Source organism: Alosa pseudoharengus, unplaced genomic scaffold, assembly GCF_046254945.1.
Source record: "Alosa pseudoharengus isolate Yale_2024_CS ecotype anadromous, Long Island Sound unplaced genomic scaffold, YU_APseudo_1.1 YU_APseudo_1.1_scf_18, whole genome shotgun sequence".
NCBI lineage: Eukaryota > Metazoa > Chordata > Actinopteri > Clupeiformes > Clupeidae > Alosa > Alosa pseudoharengus.
In genome coordinates this window covers 10,720,170-10,741,103 of record NW_027468650.1, presented here as the reverse complement: position 1 = coordinate 10,741,103, position 20,934 = coordinate 10,720,170, and positions in this window count along the sequence as shown.

Genomic DNA, 20,934 nt, shown 5'->3' with positions numbered 1-20,934 from the left:
AACATGCAAACAAAGGACTCTGTCTGAGTGCTGAGATTACATTGATGTGGTAATAAAATCATAGGGCAGTTTAATCTCTTTTCAGCAAACATATTAGCATTCATGATATTTAGCTCTATCATTACACTGTGTTGTGAGAGAAAATCACACCAGAATGAGAGACAGTCTGGGGGAGACCCTGGCTGATTAGTTGAACAGCTATGTTCTTTCAAGGTAATGTATATCCTTTATGGATAAAGCTGCTAACCAACACTGAACAATAATGTGTGTTAATTAACTCCGATTTCCTGAGCTGCCTGAGAAACATGAAGCAGCTGGGACACATGCAGTGGGCTGTGTTAAATTAGTCTTCTAATTACATACCAGGATCCGCCGATAAAAATGCAAAAACAATTTTTTCACATGCAGTCACCACACACACAAACACACACACACACACACACACACACACACACACACACACACACACACACACACACACACACACACACACACATACACATACACATACACTTACACATACACATACACATACACATACACACACACACACATACACACACTACAACTAACATGTCATTTATAGTAATTGGCACAATCAGAACATAATTCAGAAACCACTGAAGAGGCCTGGCCTAACACAGCTGGAGATTCCAATTGGAGGCTCCAATTTGAGGAGCACTGTGTCTTCCATGCACATAGCTCTGATGGATTGTGAGCGTTTTGATGAATACTCCCCTTTAAATAGTGACGCACGTGACGGATACTTCTGACAGGCTTGACAAAAGGAGTACTGCATCATTTTAGGCATGAAAGGCAGTTGGCATGGTGATGGCGGTTAAATTATTGTGTTTGTGAAGAGACTGGTCCTGAAGGCATGGCAATGACAACGCACACACACACATTTACACACACACACACACAAACACACACACACACACACACACACACACAAATGAATGGGAACTATCTATGGAGCCATCCCCCATGGTAGTCCTGCAGGTAGTCCAAAAGAGAGGGTACTGTTTATGTGAGAACAGATAAAGATGCCAGACACCTGGTGAGGATAATGAATTGTTGTTCATTGTAAGAAAGAGAGAAAGTAACTGAGACATCTTGGTATATCATTCAGCTTTCTGTGATACAACTGCCATTAATCAGTGCATTTGAAAGGGTTAGTGTAGGCAGCTCTGATATATAAGGTTTGTTACATGATTTATTGAAATGTGTGGAGCATAACAACACATCTGATATATGCTGAGCTATGACCATGGAGTGCTCTTGAATTTAAAATTTTCCTCAGAAAAGGGAAAAGATGGAGAGAAAAAATCTGAGCTGATCTCAAAGACAAACAGAACAACAGTGAAATATGACTTCCATTCTTAGCCAGAAAAACAGCAAAAAAGAGCTTGCAGTACAGAGTTGCCTCAAACAAATAAAAAGAGTTCATAAGGCCTATCATAGCACCAGGCTGATTAAATGTCCCATAACTCCCAGCAGGAACACGAGACAGACAGTAAGGGATACAGCCCATAAACACTGGCACTGCATAGACAGAGATGGCAAGATAATTAGCCATTGTCCTTGGGCAAGAATGCAGAAAGGATGGTGAATTTATTCATTTTTAGCTACTAATTTACCTTCCAGGGTTCTGGAGAGTCGTTCACTAAGACACTTTGTGTTTCTTCTTTGAATGATTCCTCTGTGGACTGGGGTTTCAGAGCTGTGGATAAGCTCTTGTTTACCATCTGTACGTTAAGAACTTCAAGAGTATGTTAAGAGTACGTTAAGAGTATACCAGTGAGGCGTCACACTTACCTAGGTCTCAACTCACAAATAATTTCTGAGTACCAGGATGACAAAGAGGTTTTGTTCAACGCATTTAGTTGTATCAGGTCTCATACACTGCTGATGTAGAAACACTATCACAATGTCAACAGAAACCATGGTAACTATGGAAAAACAAACAAACGGAATGATTTGATGTACTTTACACTGCACTAAATTGCCTGGGCTGTAACACTGCAAGATCAAGTCACAGAAAAGAGCAGAAAACAGCAGACTTATCCATCCAAATTATAACTGTTTTTCCAATGCAAGTGCACACAATGTCCCAGGCATCCTTGGGGGCAACAGTCTGTCATGAATACTCAATCTCCCATGATGGTTTGATGACCTGCATGACCTGATGACCTACCTTTGATATAACATACTGAGTGACCTTGTATTGGTATGGTGTGCTCATAGTCCTTAGGGTTATAGTTTTACTATATGTTTCTATGCAGTATTGACACACATCTTTCATTACCATCGTTACAGTGCCCCGCCCCCCCTCCTGCACTGTTCATCAATTGTATGCATTCATATTATGAAGCACCACAGTGATACTATACATTGTTTAAAAGCTGAGACTCTCAGCAATCGATACATGTAAAACTTTTGTATGAAAAAAATGTGTTTTGTGCATTATTGCATTCAATTAATAGGATGCCAATATCCTGACCTGTCATAAATGTTCTTGAAATGTCTGTATGTCCTAAGTAGATGATGTGTAATGTCGGACAAAAAAGTAAAATGGGGCTTCAAGTTAATATGTCCAGCATTTTCTCGTAGGTGCATTTGTCTGAAATGAGGTCCCTGATGTGCCTTCCCAAGCACAAGAGGTTCAGTTCCTACAGTCTTCTGGATCTGCCCTATAACCTGCTTCTGGCCTGCCTGCCTGTCTGGTCAAAACTCTGATCAAAGGCCAAAAAAATCAATAAAAAAAAGATTGTAATTAAAGTCTGTGATAATTTATGTCTATCATTACAATCACTATGGCAAATGTGTATTGATTAAGGGTGTAACTACTGAGTATTTGTTGACCGTATTAAATCACTATATATCCTATTACTATAAATCCCCTTCACTATTATAATACATTTCTTTTCAGTTTAGGATGTTTGCTGTTTTAATGTGCAACTCTTCCTCATGTCAGTCATCCTCTCCAATTCTCACAAAACCCTCCAGAATTGGCAAAAACTCCTTGCACACTCCTACGCTCATTCAGGCAATACAGCATTAGCATGGAGAACAGTCCGCTCTCCTGTTAGGAGAACACAAGCCAGTGATGCACCACTCTGAGCTCCTTGTCACCACAACACATGACGTCCAGGACAATGTAGCGGTCACCTTTCTGCTTCAGGATGTGTGTGTGTGTGTGTGTGTGTGTGTGTGTGTGTGTGTGTGTGTGTGTGTGTGTGCATGTGTGTGTGCACGCATTCATGGGTGAATGAATGTGTGTGTGTGTGATCATTTGTATTGTGTGGAGGAACAACTGCTTGGGTATTTGGATAATGTAACTTTCCTGTAGCCTCTGTTGACATGAGTTTGTCTTTTTATCCTCCAAGGAAATCATATGAATTAGTAAGTGATGGTGGAAGGAGAGATATCTTATATATTATTACCAGGAGTCTATCTATATTGGATTTTGCCATGTATGAAGTCTTTGGGTTGCTGTTGTTATCCACTGTGTATGTATCAGGTGTCAGTGGGGCCATGAGTGGACAATAAACATTATATTTTTTTCTATTCTATTCTATTCTATTCTATTCTATTCTATTCTATTCTATGTGTTGGTGTTGTATGGGTGATGGAGTGGTTTGGTGGTTTAGTGATGTGCCAAAGTGGTGCAAATGTCTCTCAAGCTACGGACGGCGAGGTCGTCTGTGAACGGAGTTCAGCGGCAGTTCAGGAAGCAGAGAAGTCATTGGGCAACCAGTCGGTTGCCGGTTCGAGCCTGGCTCCTCCTGACCCTGTCACAGTGTCCTTGAGCAAGACACCGCACCCCAAACTGCTCCTGATGTGCAGGCTGGCACCTTGCATGGCAGCCTCTGCCGTCACGGAGTGTGAATGTGTCAATGTGAGGCATGAGAATGCAAAGCACTTTGAGTGCTTGGAGGAATCCATTGACCATTAGCCATGACTGGATGTGAGGTGCTCCATACCTATGCAGGGAGGGTATTGGAGAGGGAGTGGCTGCTGCTGATTGTTTGGTTGATTGGGCAAGTTCAGGTGTCTGTGGGGGAGCAGAAACGTGTAAGCTTTGGAGGGTAGTTTCGATAAGATTGGTCCATAATGGTTGAGCAATATCGAGTTGTACACAGAAATCCCAAACGGCTCTGTCCAATAGCTACGATTTTGATTAATCTGCTCCAGGTATTGATTTTTTCCCTCTGACATGGATTGCTCTGCTGTTGTCATCTCCATTCAGATTGTACTTGGTCTTAGTTTTAAACACTTTTGAGAGGTATGTCTCTGCTAAACACAATTCCATCACATCCTGTGTGACATTTAAAGATTTTTCTCTCTTTTATTACATGTTGTATGAAAAATAGTCTACTTTTTTTCCAATAAGTCAAGGAGGAAGGTGGGTTTATTGAAAAAGTGAAGAGGCTTGAGAAAAATTGTATGTACTTTATGTGACAAATTGGTGACACTTTACTGGCATAGTCCACCCACAGAAACAGATCAGAGAGGAACAGATGGTCTGTGAAGATGCAGTATGTAAAATTGAACATCGCTTTAACCACATCCAACCCCTAACAGATTACTGAGATGTTATCAGAGTATGCCCAAGGCCTAGGACAAGAGGTGATCCTGGAATCCACGCCGCTCGGCACCTTAACGATAAACTGTGAAACAGACATGTGACATCATAAATAACATTCAACAAATGGAGAAAGTGTGGAAGGTCGAGGACAACAGGCTATTACCAGCTACTGTACAACTGTAACAAAAACATAAAGAGATGTATTAAAACCACCAAATGGGTGGTTTGGTGGGAGATTACTTATTTACCTTTAGCTCACAGGAATGATCCAGAGACATTTACTTCCTGATTTTCCTGGAGAAAATTGGTTTTGCACAGAAAGTAGGTCGCACTGCAATGAAATGTTGTTATGATTATTATTATGGTAGGCGTTGCTATTAGCAATACACAATGCTGTTCCAGGAAGATTGCAAAATATGATAACATTGTAAATCTGGTATGGTTTGTCAATAACAACAAGACAATAAAGAAAGGAAACTTTTGACTGGAGATTGTCTTCATAAAATGACTGTTATGCATCACGACTATCATTTGCTCAAGTATAATTATCATCCTTATTGTTATGATGAGTTGCATGCTGTGCGGGAAACTTCCAATTTTACCACAGAACTCATCATGGAGTCTTGCATCCCAATGCAGCATACCATATCTCTCAGTTAGACATGCACTTCGTAAGTGTTACAACAGTCCCATCAGTTTGGCTCTTTATACCACACAGTCCGCTGAGGATACAGTACCTGTGATGAACTAATGAACTCAATGAGCAATCCTCTCCTGGTATACTGAAACTGTTTGCAAATACACTGGAGGGAGACCTGATTACGATGTTGTGGAATATGCTTTATGCAAAGCAGAACAATCAAAGATGCAAAGCAACTTAGCTAATGAGAGAAATGGTGCTGTGTGTGTGTGTGTGTGTGTGTGTGTGTGTGTGTGTGTAACCAGGGATGTAGTGCTAAAATCAGAGGTGGGTAAATTATGAATTCTGTGATCTCGTTAAGGTGGACTGTGCCATGCATTTTTAAAAAAGTCATTCAGAACATGTTTGATGATGGTGGAGGTTATTGTCCAATGTTTATAACAATACCAGTGATATTAAATGGTTCCTTGAGTGTTGATGAGTGTACATATGGTGGATGTGGATAATACAATGTGGTTTTTTGAATTAGTCCATGAGCCACAGGGGGTCGTCACTACCACTTGGGGGGGGGGCAAATTCTCACTATATTTTTCTGGAAGCTACATATCTCGTAGGTATAAAATGGTATGATAGCAAGTTGGATCTTGTAGCTTTGTGGCTGTACAGGCCTTCAAAGTTGACCTCTGATTTGAAAAAAAAGGAAATTCCGCCTATTGGCTTTTTTTGTTAAAACACTCATAAGAGCCCAGAAAATAATCTAAATCTTATTATTACTGATGCATATGTGGTGTTTGATGTTGGCATACATATTTTGACTCATTATGTGATTTTGCTCTTCATTTTGGTTGATACAATTTAAGATTTATGTGCAAAAAAAGCTAATTTGAGTTTTCAGAGCAACATGTTATGGCAATACCTGAATGCAGACCTTATTGATCATTACTATTCTACCTTCCTTACTTTCAATTGTGAGTTGAAATTAATGTTAAATGATGACATACATAGGTCTGCAGTACAAATGTTTTTTAAATTGTAGCTGAAACAAGTACAAAGGATCTTTAATCTATTCATTGAATTCATCGTCAGAACAGGAGCACAGAGGATGCCATCTCTATGGCACTTCACTCTGCCCTGTCCCACCTTGACAATAGCAACACCTAAGTAAGAATGCTGTTCATTGACTTCAGCTCAGCGTTCAACACCATCATCCCCTCCAAACTGATCACCAAACTCAGTGAACTGGGCATCAATACCTCCCTCTGTAACTGGATTCTGTACTACTTGTATTGCATTCATTGTGTCTACACTTGAGATAAATAAGATTTGTTTTTTCTTCTCTTCACCTACACATATATTGGTAGATGTTTTTTCTTTACCTTGACATGTTTCGACGTATACTTCCATCTTCATCAGAAGGTCACACGGTGGAGTAGTGTGACGCGTTTTTATCAGCTGATGTTGTTACGGAGCTGTGATCCACCTGTCAGTTTTTTGACAGGTGGACCACACCTCCTGCTGTCAGTCAGCCGCCCCCCAGGACGGCACTCCAGGTATGGGAGAGCATATATGCTCCCTCATCTCTGTTCATCGTCTTTGGGCTCCGCTTTCCTATTTCAATCGCCTTCTTTATCCAGCGGTGGTATCGGTTGTTCTCCTGCTTAATGACTCTGGCATGCAGGAGGTGTGGTCCACCTGTCAAAAAACTGACAGGTGGATCACACCTCCGCAGGGTTATAAATTAACTTTTTTGATCACCAGCCAATGTGGCTGGTAACTTTCTAAAGTTACTAGCCAATCAGAATTTCTATTAGCCAATTTTTTTCCGGTGAAAATAAGAGAATTATGAGTTTATGAGATGAGTGTCACTGAATGCATTTGGTCATTTTATTAACATTGTTGGCATGAATACTGTACATACCACAAAATATACACAGAAAGTGCAAACACTTCATTTCATGTTTGGGATCTCTATCTATCTATTTCTCTGTCGATATCCTCATCCCCTGCTTCATTCCTATTCTCGCCCCCATAAGTCTGTCTCAACCACTGCCGCATTTAGTTTAATCTTAACTTAATAAAAAGGAGATATCAATTATCATCAACAATGACAAGCCAGCTAGAACCTGCCACTCGTTTTCTCTCCCTCTCATAGCATAGCCTATGTTCAAGTTGGATCTTTATATAGGACCCGAAAAGTATCATCTTTATGTAACATGCTGTTGGTGCATGTTGACATTGTATACTTTCTCTAACAAGAGTGAAAAAACAGTTTGCAGTACAGCTACTATTTATTGGCTAAATGTTGGTCCCTCCTCTGTCTCTTGGTGCCCTACGCACAGTGCTTGATGCGTGTGGTGGTGGTGATAACTGATCAGGCTACCTTTTTAAAACTGAAAATTTTCGCCTACAAGCTCCTCACGTTCCATCTTCAGCTAACTCCATAGACAATAAAATAAACAATCTTGCTGCTTCACGTTTTGCGGCCTCCGTTACATGACATCAGCCCCCCACAAAGGAAATAGGTAAACACAATGCGTTAATTGCGTTAATATTTCGTAATCCATTATGTATTTGTGTTATGTATTTGTGTTAGGTACTTTTTACTTTGCTTTACTGGCTAACTCCCTCTTCTTTCAGTCTATGCTCCCTGCTCTGGCTCAATTCGTTCTTCTAATTCCTTGTGTTTCCATGGTCTCTCGCGCTGGTTTCACTGCAAACTGCGTGCAGCCGACGTACAGTAGCATTACGGCGCAGTGGTCATGGGAAATGTAGGAAGTACTGCCGGGGGATCACCGGCCAAACTGGCTAGTAAGTTTTTATTAACACCCGCCAAAATGAATTTTAACCCGCATTTGGCGGGTTGGCGGGTGTTAATTTAGAACCCTGCACCTCCGTAACAACATCAGCTGATAAAAACGCATCACACTACTCCACCGTGTGACCTTCTGATGAAGACGGAAGTATACGTCGAAACATGTCAAGGTAAAGAAAAAACATCTACCAATATATGTGTATGTGAAAAGAAAAAACAAACTTATGGATTCTGGACTTCCTAACCAACAGACCTCAGTCTGTTAGGTTAGATAATCGCACCTCCTCAACAATCGAACACCAGTGTACCACAGGGATGTGTGGTGAGCCCTCTCCTCTACTCCCTCTTTACCTACGACTGCACACCAGTACATGGCTCTAACACCATTGTCAAGTTTGCAGATGACACTACGGTGATTGGGCTCATCAGCAAAAACAATGAGACGGCCTACAGGGAGGAGGTCTAGCACCTAACATCGTGGTGCACTGATAACAACCTGGCTCTCAACACCAAGAAGACCAAAGAGCTCATTGTGGGCTTCAGGAAGTCTAAAGCTAGCACACACACACACACATTCTCATCAACAGGACTGAGGTGGAGCATGTCACCAGCTTCAAGTTTCTGGGTGTCCACATCTCTGAGGACCTCTCTTGGACCCTCAACACTTCTACCCTGATGAAAAAGGCTCACCAGCGTCTCCTCTTTCTGAGGTCCATCTGTCTCCTTAGATCCTGGTGAACTTCTACCGCTGCAACATCGAGAGCATCCTCACCAACTGTGTCACAGTTTGGTATGGCAACTGCTCTGCCCACGACCGGAAAGCACTGCAGAGGGTGGTGAAAACTGCCCAACACATCACCAGTTCCTCACTCCCCTCCATCGAGGCCATCCAGGGCAAGCGATGCTTGCGTAAGGCGCGCATCATCAAAGACTGTTCTCACCCCAACCACAGACTGTTCACCCAACTCCCCTCCGGGAGGCGTTACAGGTCTCTCCGCATCCGAACCAGCAGGTTCAGAGAAAGCTTCTCTCCTGGGGCTGTCACCCTACTGAACTCTAGCTCTGCATCCCGGTGACATCCAACAAACTAAGCCCCCATCACCCCCTGCCCCTCCTGATGCCTCCTTGCCTGTGCCTGTTGAGGTGTCCACGACCATGGCAACCTTGACAGGGACAACAAGGAGGCGGACATCCCCTAGCCCCCTCCACAACTATCCCACCCATCTATCCCATCCATCTATTTATTTACAAATGTACATACTGTAATTACACTTATACTGTACATAGCCATTATTCTACTGCTTTTCATCCTGCACATACACTTGTTATTATGACCGCCGCGCAGCGAAGCGGCGGTCATATAGGTTTAGTCAGATTTTTTTTTTTTTTTTTTTTTTTTTCTTTTTCTTTTTCGCATGTCCAAATTTCCGTCAATGAGTCCCGGGACACTGAAAGACCGGGGTACACGAAACTTGGTGGGCATGTAACCCCACATGGACAGCATGGAACCATCGTTTTCCGTTTTGATCTATAGCCCCCCCGCTGGACTGGACCCCCCGAAAGGAGGGTAGGGCAGACACAGTTTTCTGTGAATATCTCGAGAACCGTAGGGTTTAGGAGGACCATTTTTTTTTTTTGTTGATCTCAAGGGGCCATGTCAACCCATTCCATAACCACTCATTTCATGTATAGCGCCACCTAGTTAAACACAAAAAAGTAAAAATGAGGTGTTGTAATTGAAGGTATCTGTGACCTAACATAGTCAAAACTGCACGAAATTGGAAGTGTATGATCATTATGACACCCTCTGTATGCACGCCAAATTTTGTGGAATTCCCTTCATGGGGGGCCACACAATAAATTCATTTATGTTACTATACACCAACTGGCCTGTAGGTGGCCGGAGACAGTTTTCTGTGAATATCTCGAGAACCGTAGGGCCTAGGAGGTCCACCTTTTTTATGTATGTTGGTCTTAACGGGGCATGTCAACCCATCCCATTACCACTTATTTCATGTATAGCGCCACCTAGTTAAAAATTAAAAAGCAAAAAATTAGGTGTTTTCATCACAATATCTCTGGCTGACAAGGTCAAAACTGCACGAAATTAAAAGTGTAGGATCATTATGACACCCTCCGAATGCATGCCAAGTTTTGTGTAGTTTCGTTCATGGGGGGCCTTACAATAAAATAATTTATGTGTACATTTAGTGACGTACACCCAGGCCCGGAGTGGGTAATCGGGAGAATCGGGAGAATTCCCGGTGGGCCGCTTCACTTTTGGGCCGGTCGAGGGAAAAATATTGACATTTGTCACGTTAATCTATCTTCTCTTAAAGTTGGCTACACACGTTCGCATTCTATGCCTAACACCGCAGCCTCTGCATGGGTTGTTCTCCCCTCCCAAGAAAAGTTAACTGGTTGGGTCCATATAGCCCGTCTTTCCTAAAAAGTTTTCTCAGATAGCCTACCGTAGTGATAAGCATCAGGGAGGATGGATGGTAGAAAGACCAGGAAAAAAAGACGAAAAGTATTGGAAGAAAATGCTGCCAAATGTGCCAAACTTCCAATTTTTTTTTGAAGAGGACAGACATAAGTGGCAACTGGTAAAGAGAGATAGCCATGATTATAACGGCGTAATTGGGCTAATAACCTACTGGACGTTGTAGCGTTGTCAACCTATTCGCAAGTAACATATTTTAAAAATGAATTAAAATATTAGCCTTTTTGTATCATCCAATATGGCGATTCATAGACTTTGCAAATATTATGCAAATATTGATAACACAACTCAAGGTTGATCTGTGTATAGCATAGGCATAAAAACAAAAGTAGCCTCTGAGCAGCAGATCAGCCAGTCCTTCGCTGAAAATGATGAGCCCGAAATTAGCTACAGTATGACTACAGGGACAAGTAGAAAGGATAATAGAGTTAACCATATGAATTAAAGTTATTTTACGTAAGAAAGAGCATCGGCTATATGACAACAGTAGGCTACATGATCAACGTATATGCCTTGTTTGCTCAGAAGTGGGTGTAGTAAAGGAGCAAATCACCAAACAACAACATGATAGCTGACCCATGCAGAAAAAAACATGTAAACAATACAGTAGTTCAATATGCCTCTTAGTGGAATTGTGGGATACATTTCAAATGCTTTATTTCTTCCTTCCTGTTTTTGTTAACTTATCAACCTGTCCTTGTGGAATAGTGGAATATTGGTAGCCTATAATAAAAACTACAGGATAAGAGCTGAAATGTTTCCATATTTATCCAATTTTCTACCACCACTAAAAAAGTGGGCCGGTCTTGGCCCTGAAACTCCCGGGCTGAAAAGTGGCCCCACTCCGGCCCTGCGTACACCAACAAGGATTCCCGGAACACTGAAAGACTGGGGTACACAAAACTTGGTGGGCATGTACCCCCACATGGATAGCATGGAACCGTCATTTTTCGTTTTGATCTGTAGCCCCGCCGCTGGACTGGACCCCCCGAAAGGAGGGTAGGGCAGACACAGTTCTCTGTGAATATCTTGAGAACTGTAGGGCCTAGGATGACCATTTTTTTCCGTATGTTTGCCTCCAGGGGTCATGTTAACCCATTTCATGTGCACAAACAGATACACACACACACACACACACACACATACATTTACAGTAATCATACGTATGACACATACTCACACAGTAGACATATGTACGGGCACATACGCAGGCACACACGCACGCACACACACACACACACACCCACACACACACACACACTCACACACACACACACACACACACACACCCACACACATAACATAAACATAACACAAACAATCAAGAATTTCTCAGAATTATGAACAGGCAAGATGGAGGTGGGGTTGTATAAAATTAATTTTACATGTGAAATCTATGAACTAATCATGTTTTGGTACTTGTTGTCTAGCAGATACCAGTGAGAATTGAGTGTGGATAATGCAATTTAGTGAGAGTTAGAATCATATAGGCCTTTCAGCGTGATTTCTTTTTGTGGAAAAAATGTGCTGGACTGGGCGGCGGTCATATTTTGTACCGCTCTGCGGTACATCTAGTTTCCCAACTATTAGCTGCAGCTTATACATTGATTTTGCAAAATTTCTTCAGCTATGAGGTTAATACACGGGGGCAGTTAATATGGTATATGGTTTTGTTTCTTTTAACTTGCATAAAACACTGTCCTGTGGCTTATACACAATACGGCTAATACACAGGAAATTACTGTATGTATTTCATGTGCCCTGGACATTATAAAATTATAATATTTATGTTAAGCTGGGTACATGTGGTGATGTGAACAATTTTCATATGGTATTCCTTGAATGTAAAGGTAATATGTGATTGGTAATCATGATGTTTTGATCTCTTGGAATATCTCTTATGGGTAGTTTCATTAAAATACTAATTTACTGAATTTTGGGGTGTGTCCGAATAGTACATTTACAAATAGTAAATAGCATAGCAATGCAGACCTATGTAATCATTTGTATTTCAAGTCTCTGCTGGGAGGTAGGAAGGTATAAATACACTGATTAATGAGGTAGTGGGCATTTCAATTAGTGCTGCAACACGCTGTGTCTCTGAAAATGTAGATTTGCTCATTATTACACATAAATCTTGAATTTTATCAACCAAAATGAAGAGCAAAATCACATAATGATTCAAAATATGTATGCCAACATTAAACACCACATATGCATCAGTAATAATGAGGTTTGGATTATTTTCTGGGCTCTTATGAGAGGTTTAACAAAAAAAAGCCAATCGGCGGAATTTCCTTTTTTCAAATCAGAGGTCAACTTTGAAGGCCTGTACAGCCACAAAGCTACAAGATCCAACTTGCTATCATACCATTTTATACTCCAGAGATATGTAGCTTTCAGAAAAATATAGTGAGAATTTGCCCCCCCAAGTTGTAGTGACACGCCCCTTTTTGGGCCTGTGGCTCATGGACTAAATGTTAAATGTTGCAATTGGTGAATAATAAGAGGTGGATAAACTCTATATCTGAAATTTCAGAGGTGGATAAACTGTGTTTACTTACGTTTAGCCTCCACTACACCCCTGTGTGTAACCTGAAGGATTCTGTGCAGTTCTATTATTATCTAGCATGTACATTATTACAGTAACTCAGAGTTGACTGTATTGACTGTATTTCCCTTTGGGGATCAATAAAGTATCGATCTATCTATCTACAGTATCTATCTATTGTCTTAGTAATAAATGAATAAATAGCGCCCCTCAAACTGGCATAATAAAGCAGAGCAGTGTGACTGGTTGCAGCTATTTCTCTAAGAGAGAAGCTACACCAGGCACGCAACTGAAGCATTCCGTTTGCGTTGCGTGTTCTGCAACAATTAATTCCACTGTAATCAATGGAAGTAGTTACACCAGATATGAAAGCGGCACATATATGTTTAAAATATCTTCTAAAATGGATTTTACACATCGCGAACGGAACACTTCAGCTATGCGCCTGGTATAGCTTCCCTGTAACGGTAGAGCCGCTGCCATCTCATTTGTTTGAAATGCAGGGGTCTGGAATCCGCAAGCGCAAACTAATACAGGCTCTTCGGGAAGTCCCTCTGTAGTCACATAAATATCAGCACATTCATATTCATTACTTCTTCTATTCTTTGCTGATTTAAAACAAACAAAATGACCCATGACATTCCTCATTACATCTAAAGGCATTACAGCATTAATTTAATTCATAATTAGTCCTTAAAATAACCACAGTGAGAGTGTTATGAAATGCAAATTGAACTTTGTCAGCCTCCCTGGGTGGAATCAAAGAAGTCTAACCCAACATGGAATAAAGTGATTAAATACATATCTTATGTTTTACAATGAATTATAGCTAGCATTTGCAAGAGCATATTACCATTCATTTACACATTTATGAAAGGCAGTAAGTCTTCCTCCCTCTTTCTCTCTCTCTCTCCCTCCTCCCTCCCTCTCTCTCTATCTATCTATCTCTCACCCTGTCTTCTTTGTCTATCTGTCTGTATTGCCATTCCCCTCCTTCTCAGTGTTACACGTTTGCAATGTTCCAGCATGTTCCGGGGCTTATGAAATCAATAGAAAGCAAGACTGGATATGTATCAGACAAGGAAGACAGAGAACTTGGTTCGACCCACGTCACTTACTATATAGGAATAAATGCATTCAGTTCTGAAGTTGGTTCCAAAACAACACAGGGGTATAGTGGTAAAATACATAAGAGGTGTGTTAACTATTAATTCTGTGATCACGGTAAGGTGGGCTGCGCAATGCAGTATCGGATTATTTTTTTTTAAAAAGCATTGAGAACATGTTTGATGATGGTGGAGGTTATTGTCCAATGTTTACAACAATACACGTGGTATTGAATAGTTCAATGGTGCATGGATGGAGTGTTGATGAGCGTACATATTGCATATTGTGAATGTGGATAATACCGTGTGATTTTTACAGTAAATATTGGTGAATAAACTCTTTTGATGGGTGGTTAAACTCTATAAACTCTAATAAACTCTATTTCTGAAATTTCAGCGGTGGATAAACTGCATTTACTTGCGTTTAGCCTCCACTACATCCCTGATACAGTACACACACTCTTTGTGCTGGAGAAATGTTTAGTCTGTACAGGCACAAACTGTAATACCCACAGCTTAATGTTAATTGCGATGAACAGAGTAAACTATCTCATACCTAATACTGATCCTTGTTGTTAATTGGTCCAGAGGATGTGCCAGGACTAATCTAAAGAGGCACCAATCAGGCCAGTTTGGAGAGGCTGGCACAGTTAATTTCTCACGTCTCCACACTCAGAGAAGAGTGTGTGTGTGTGTGTGTGTGTGTGTGTGTGTGTGTGTGTGTTTGTGTAAGTACGTGAGTGTGTGTAAGAGGCTGGCACAGTTAATTCCTCACGTCTCCACACTCAGAGAAGAATAACTGGAATGAGCATGTTGGGACGTCTTTTGGAGAAGCCAAGCTCCTTCACTTGTGACAGAACGATGGCTCATTAAAGCAGTGTGTGTGTGGTGTGTGTGTGGAGTCTAAGCCTGTCAGCTTTGTCAGTGCCAACCCCATTTGCTCTCCACAGGCGCAGCTCCAAATGTACACACACACACACACAAACACACACACACACACACACACACACACACACACACACACACACACACACAGGTAAATCAATCATTGGTGTTGTTTGGCAAGGTGCTACATACAGAGACCTACCAGGACATGCTATTTTTAAGCCACCACATGCACCAAACCGCATGGAAATCACACAAGGAAATGGTCATCATCATCACTTTAACACGGGTCATTATGAGAGGAAAATACTTCACCCAGGGCTTTCACAGCAAGCCGGAACCACTGTACCCTGAGGCCTGAACTAAAGAGGCCTCTAAAATTGGGCAATGGGATGGGGCTACTGCTGAGGTCTATTTATACTCATTTTGTCTGCCACACCAATAGCCACAGGCACCATTGCCCCCAGAGGAAACACACAAGTGGGACACGACCGAAGGAGGAAAACCATTTTCCAAATAATTTACAAGTTAAAATCATGCTATTTATTATTTGCTTCTGTTTATCACAAGCTGGAAGGTTGGTACAAACCCAATGCCTGTAAAAACCCTCAAATGTATAAATCCAGTTGAAATTCAACACTAATGTGAAAGGTTCAAAGTGAGTGGGCGCTGTGGCGCACCTTGCTACAACGCCCACACCACATTGGGTCCAGGGGCCCATGGGGGTCATTTCCTGATCCCGCCCTGAAGGGCCGGAGTGGGGCCACTTTTCAGCCTGGGAGTTTCATGCCCAAGACCGACCCACTTTTTTAGTGGTGGTGGAAATTGTATAAATCAACAGTTCAGCTCTTACTATCCTGTAGTTTTTAGTAATATTCCACTATTCCACAAGGATAGGTTGATAAGTTAACAAAAACAGGAAGAAAGAAATAAAGCATTTGAAATGTATCCCACAATTCCACAAAGAGGCATACTGAACTATTGTTTACATGTTTTTCTGCATGGGTAGCTAGCCAAACTGGGTTGTTTTCAACCCAGCCGCTGAGTAAAATGGGGTCCAACACAGCATTGGGTTATCTTAACCAAGCAAATTGGGTTACTAAATTTAACCCAACAACTGGGTTGAAATGTAACCAATATGTTGGGTTATGTTGACACAGCTGTTTAGTTAAAGTTACGTAATGTTTGGGTTATGTAACCAAATCCCCAAAAACTACTGGAGTGATTTTTAAAATACTCAAAGTACTTTTTATAACTCAAAGATTTTTATAACCTTTTATAACATACTTTTAATAACTCAAAGTTTGTATTTACTTACTTAAAAGCCACACCTTCTGTTAACAGCTATAAACAGTCTATATTAAATGGCCATCAAAAGTCATGCAATGAAATAAAACAGTTCGACACAATTATTTATTTGATAGTTTTTTTTTTTTTTTGAATAGATAGCCTAGTATAAAATGCATGTGATACTTCCATGAAGGCAGGCAGATTCCAAAGTCCGTTTTGGGGGTCAGCCCTGTCAATCAAAGAAAAAAAGAGTGCACTGTTAGCCAGAACTTTATATCAAGACTGCTGGTATGCTAATTGTAGTTCGTTGTAAAAGTTTGTTTTGTTTCTGTTCAGCAGTTCTTACTGAATACAGAACTATGTTTTTATGAGTCTGTATTTTAGTAGATTTAACATTAACAGTAACTAATATTAGCTGGAATGACACCTGCTAACCTGCTTGAAGCTGAACGAATATTTTAATTAATTTAATATGTTGCTTGCGAATAGGTTGACAACGCTACAACGTCCAATATTAGCCCAATAATTATGCCGCTAATAATGAAGGCTATATCTCTTTACCAGTTGCCACTTATGTCTGTCCTCTCCCCCCCCCCCCCCCCACACACACTCAGGGGGCCCCTCCTCTCGAGAATCTAGAAAAATTGTGTAGGTGTGACAATACATCTGATGTGTGCTTGGAGCCTGGAGAGTGAAGTCATCACTCTGGCCCAGTGGCAGATTTGGAGTGCCAGAAGCACAACTGATGACTGCCTGTCCCATTTATAATGCACATTAAACGGAGACTTCATAAGATATGCGGAGAGCTTTTTTGGGGCTGTAATCTTTTAAAAAAAAATAAGGTGGCAGACAAATGGTCCTCGGAGGGCAGACCGATTGAGACAGGGATCTCAAGTCTTGCACTCCCCATGAGACACACAACTGGGGTTGAGAACCTTAGTCACTGTGTATGAAACATTTACAGTCACTTCTTGTTGTGATGTCCAGATAAGCAAATGTACTGTCATTTGTGGACACAAACCACAATGCATTACAATTGCATCTTAGAAGTGGTTAGAGTCAATCTTTAAGCAAGTATTTATACAGTAACTGCTAATGCAAGCAATCAGCGAAATCATTTGTGATTGTGGTCCGCGAACAGACGTGGTAAAATTAAGGGTAAGGCTATTTGCACCCCTGGTATAATTAGCAGTATATGCTATGGTGCAAATAGAAGTGGATTCTATTCGTACCCCGGTGCACACAGCAATGTGTTCTATTAATACCCCGTCTGGTACAAATATCAGGGTATACTATTTAAATAATAGTAATAAAAAAAAAACGAGCAACATGTTTTTGTTATGTCGCAGGGTGTGAATAGCTCAGCTGTGTAATAGACACTCTGAATAAGTTATGTTGTTTGCATCAATGTATAGTTAGAAGTGGATGCTATTCATACCCTGGTGTATATAGTAATGTATGCTATTTACACCCTGGTGCGTGAACTAGCTAATTGTTGCAATCAAAACTTCCGTTTGAGAACTGATTTCTTGTTCAAATTGTGCGCCTTCTTTCCAGAGATGTTGGTACACGTGCGCAGTCACTCTGCCAAAATGCATCATGCAGGAATTGAACCCTGGCCTGTCACATACTAAACCATGTCTGTGACCACTGCACTATCTACTTCCACAACTGGAGGGGTGTTTGTAGGTAAACTTATAGTTTATAGGCCTGAGCGTCATATTCACAAAATTTCTGTTAATTAACAAACTGACTGTTGTATGTGTTCACTGAACGAAGATTATGAAAATAAAACACAACTTTTCAATCTAAAACTTAATTTGAACAGATATTAGTGCCGAAACATTTCAGAATTCTTCACTTTCTGCTGACAAAAAAACGAAAAACGTCTTTTTGTTTTTAGGTCACAGGGTGCCTATATAAGCTACGCCAATTTAAATCATGTTAATCCTCTTTTTTATTATTGGTTAAGTGGTCCTTGGTCTGAAAAAGTTTGAGAATCATTGCTCTAGCAAGCATGATTATTTCATAAAAGACCCCCCCCCCCCCCCAATGAAGAAAACATCATAAAAATTGTTCAAGGCCATGCAAGGGATTTAAACTACTTTCCAACCCATTTCAATTATGTCACAATCATTCTCAAGGCTCCGGAAACATTAACAGAATACCCCTTTCATAATCTGAGGTCATGAAGCACACAGCAGACTTACAGTACTTCCACAAATCAAGGTTCAAGGTTAAATTTTTGCTCAGTGTTGGTCTTGATTTTCCTCTGGGGATCAATAAAGTATCTATCTATCTTGATTTAATAGGTTAACCATATGACCATAATAAGGGAGACCATCATTCAAGCCTGTGTTTGTGTAAGATGATTGTAAGGTTCCATTGAATTTATTGCCACAAGGACAGCTTTGTGACACTGAAATAGCATATGCAGTTTCAAACTACGGGTCCTAACTGGAACTGGCACAATTAAGTAGATCAGTGTGACTGGTTGCAGCTATTTCTCTAAGAGAGAAGCTTCACCAGGCACGCAACTGAAGCATTCCGTTCGCGTTGCGTGTTCTGCAACAATTAATTCCACTGTAATCAATGGAAGTAGTTACACCAGATATGAAAGCGGCACATATATGTTTAAAATGGACCAATCTTCTAAAATGGATTTTACACATCGCGAACGGAACACTTCAGCTATGCGCCTGGTATAGCTTCCCTGTAACGGTAGAGCCGCTGCCATCTCATTTGTTTGAAATGCAGGGGTCTGGAATCCGCAAGCGCAAACTAATACAGGCTCTTCGGGAAGTCCCTCTGTAGTCACATAAATATCAGCACATTCATATTCATTACTTCTTCTATTCTTTGTCCTCTGCTGATTTTATACAAACAAAATGACCCATGACATTCCTCATTACAACTAAAGGCATTACAACATTAATTTAATTTATAATTAGTCCTTAAAATAAGTGGACAAAGAGCAAAGTTACCCAATGAGCAAAATGTCTCACACATGAACTAAAGCTATTGGACGAGGAGTTGAAGCATTCAGCTGATCCAGCGATCTTTGAGTTTAGGATTATCCTCATTCTATTATATTTGCAAATATATGTTGCCTCAATATTAAATTAGCTCTCATTATACTTTGTAATTCGTGCTTTGTCACCTTTTAAGTCCGGGCCCTCTGAGTTGCTTTCAAAAATAATTATACTATTATACAAAATGCATCCACATTTTAATTTAAAGGTACATTTTTTCAGTTCAGTTATTAAACTAAATGACCTAGTGGTCTGGAAGAGCAGAGCTGCAGCTATTGGTTTTGGCTGCAAGAACGTTTGCTTTCCAGTAGCTTAACTATATATTTTAGGATTGTACATATACAGACGGGAATTCCCTAGTGCTGGATAACAGGCACTCAATTTCATGTGAAAAGACAAGCTTCCAGAGGGAATAGGAATGAGGGAAGTGTATCGAGTGTAGGGAAACAAATGACTCACGCTTTGGGCAATCAGGCATTTCATTTGGTGGTGCAATCCCAGCAGTCAGAGGGAGCGTCACCATATGGAGATGGGTGCTCTTTATTTTAGGGCTTCATAACTCCTGAGGTCCTCTGGGAAGACAGGGCGGAGTCTTTCTGCAGGGTCAATTGGAAAAGGATCAGACATGTTTCATCCATCTATACTATGGTTATTGAATGTGGGTTCAAAAGGATCTGACATCAAAGAGGCACTGAGAAATTCATCAGTTGCCAAGTTCAGTGTAATTCTTGTAAGGGAAGTAAGGGAGGGCCTGTCTTTGTCTGTCAAAGTCAGGTATCCTGCTGAGAATTTACTGTCCACTACTGGACCTTGGCACTAAGATGTCTTGGGATGGCCACTGATTTAATGTCGGTCTCCTGAAATGTATCTTCAATCTTTATTTGTTAAAATCAGGAAAAAAATGGTTAAAATCCTTAAAAAGGATAAAAATATGGAATCTGTATAATTTGGAGATATGGAGTACAAACAGCATGTTTGGCATTAAGGAACACTTATAATTCAACAGATTACAGTAGTTAGCAGTCTGACTGGTGTATTTCAAAATGCATCTAATCTCATTTTAAATCTAATCAATTAATGCCAAAATCTTCCACCTCTGTTTGTGTAAATATTGCATTATATTAAGAAAGATTCTCTGGCACTTTGCTTTGGGCACTGCTAACAAAATAAGCTAACTAACCAGCAGATCAGTCCTGTGTTTTATGTGATTTAAGGAAATGTGATAGAGACATGAAGCCCCTCTGCACCACGGTTTGACAGCTGAGTGTTTGAAGTGAAAGTCTCTCCAACTTCAGCTTTCTTTTCACTGAATGAACACCCAATCTCACCCAGCTGAGTCTCTTTGATCTTCAAACCTGACCTCCCATTCTGTTGATGAATGGCCCTGCAGGTCCAGCAGTGATGGCTACGTATCCATCAGACCAAGTCAGCCATGATGAATGAATATGTCCTCCCTCCATCGCGCACCGCCTCATGAAGTATTGTTTTAATGTGAGGAAGGAATCTATCCTCCTCAAGCCCCCT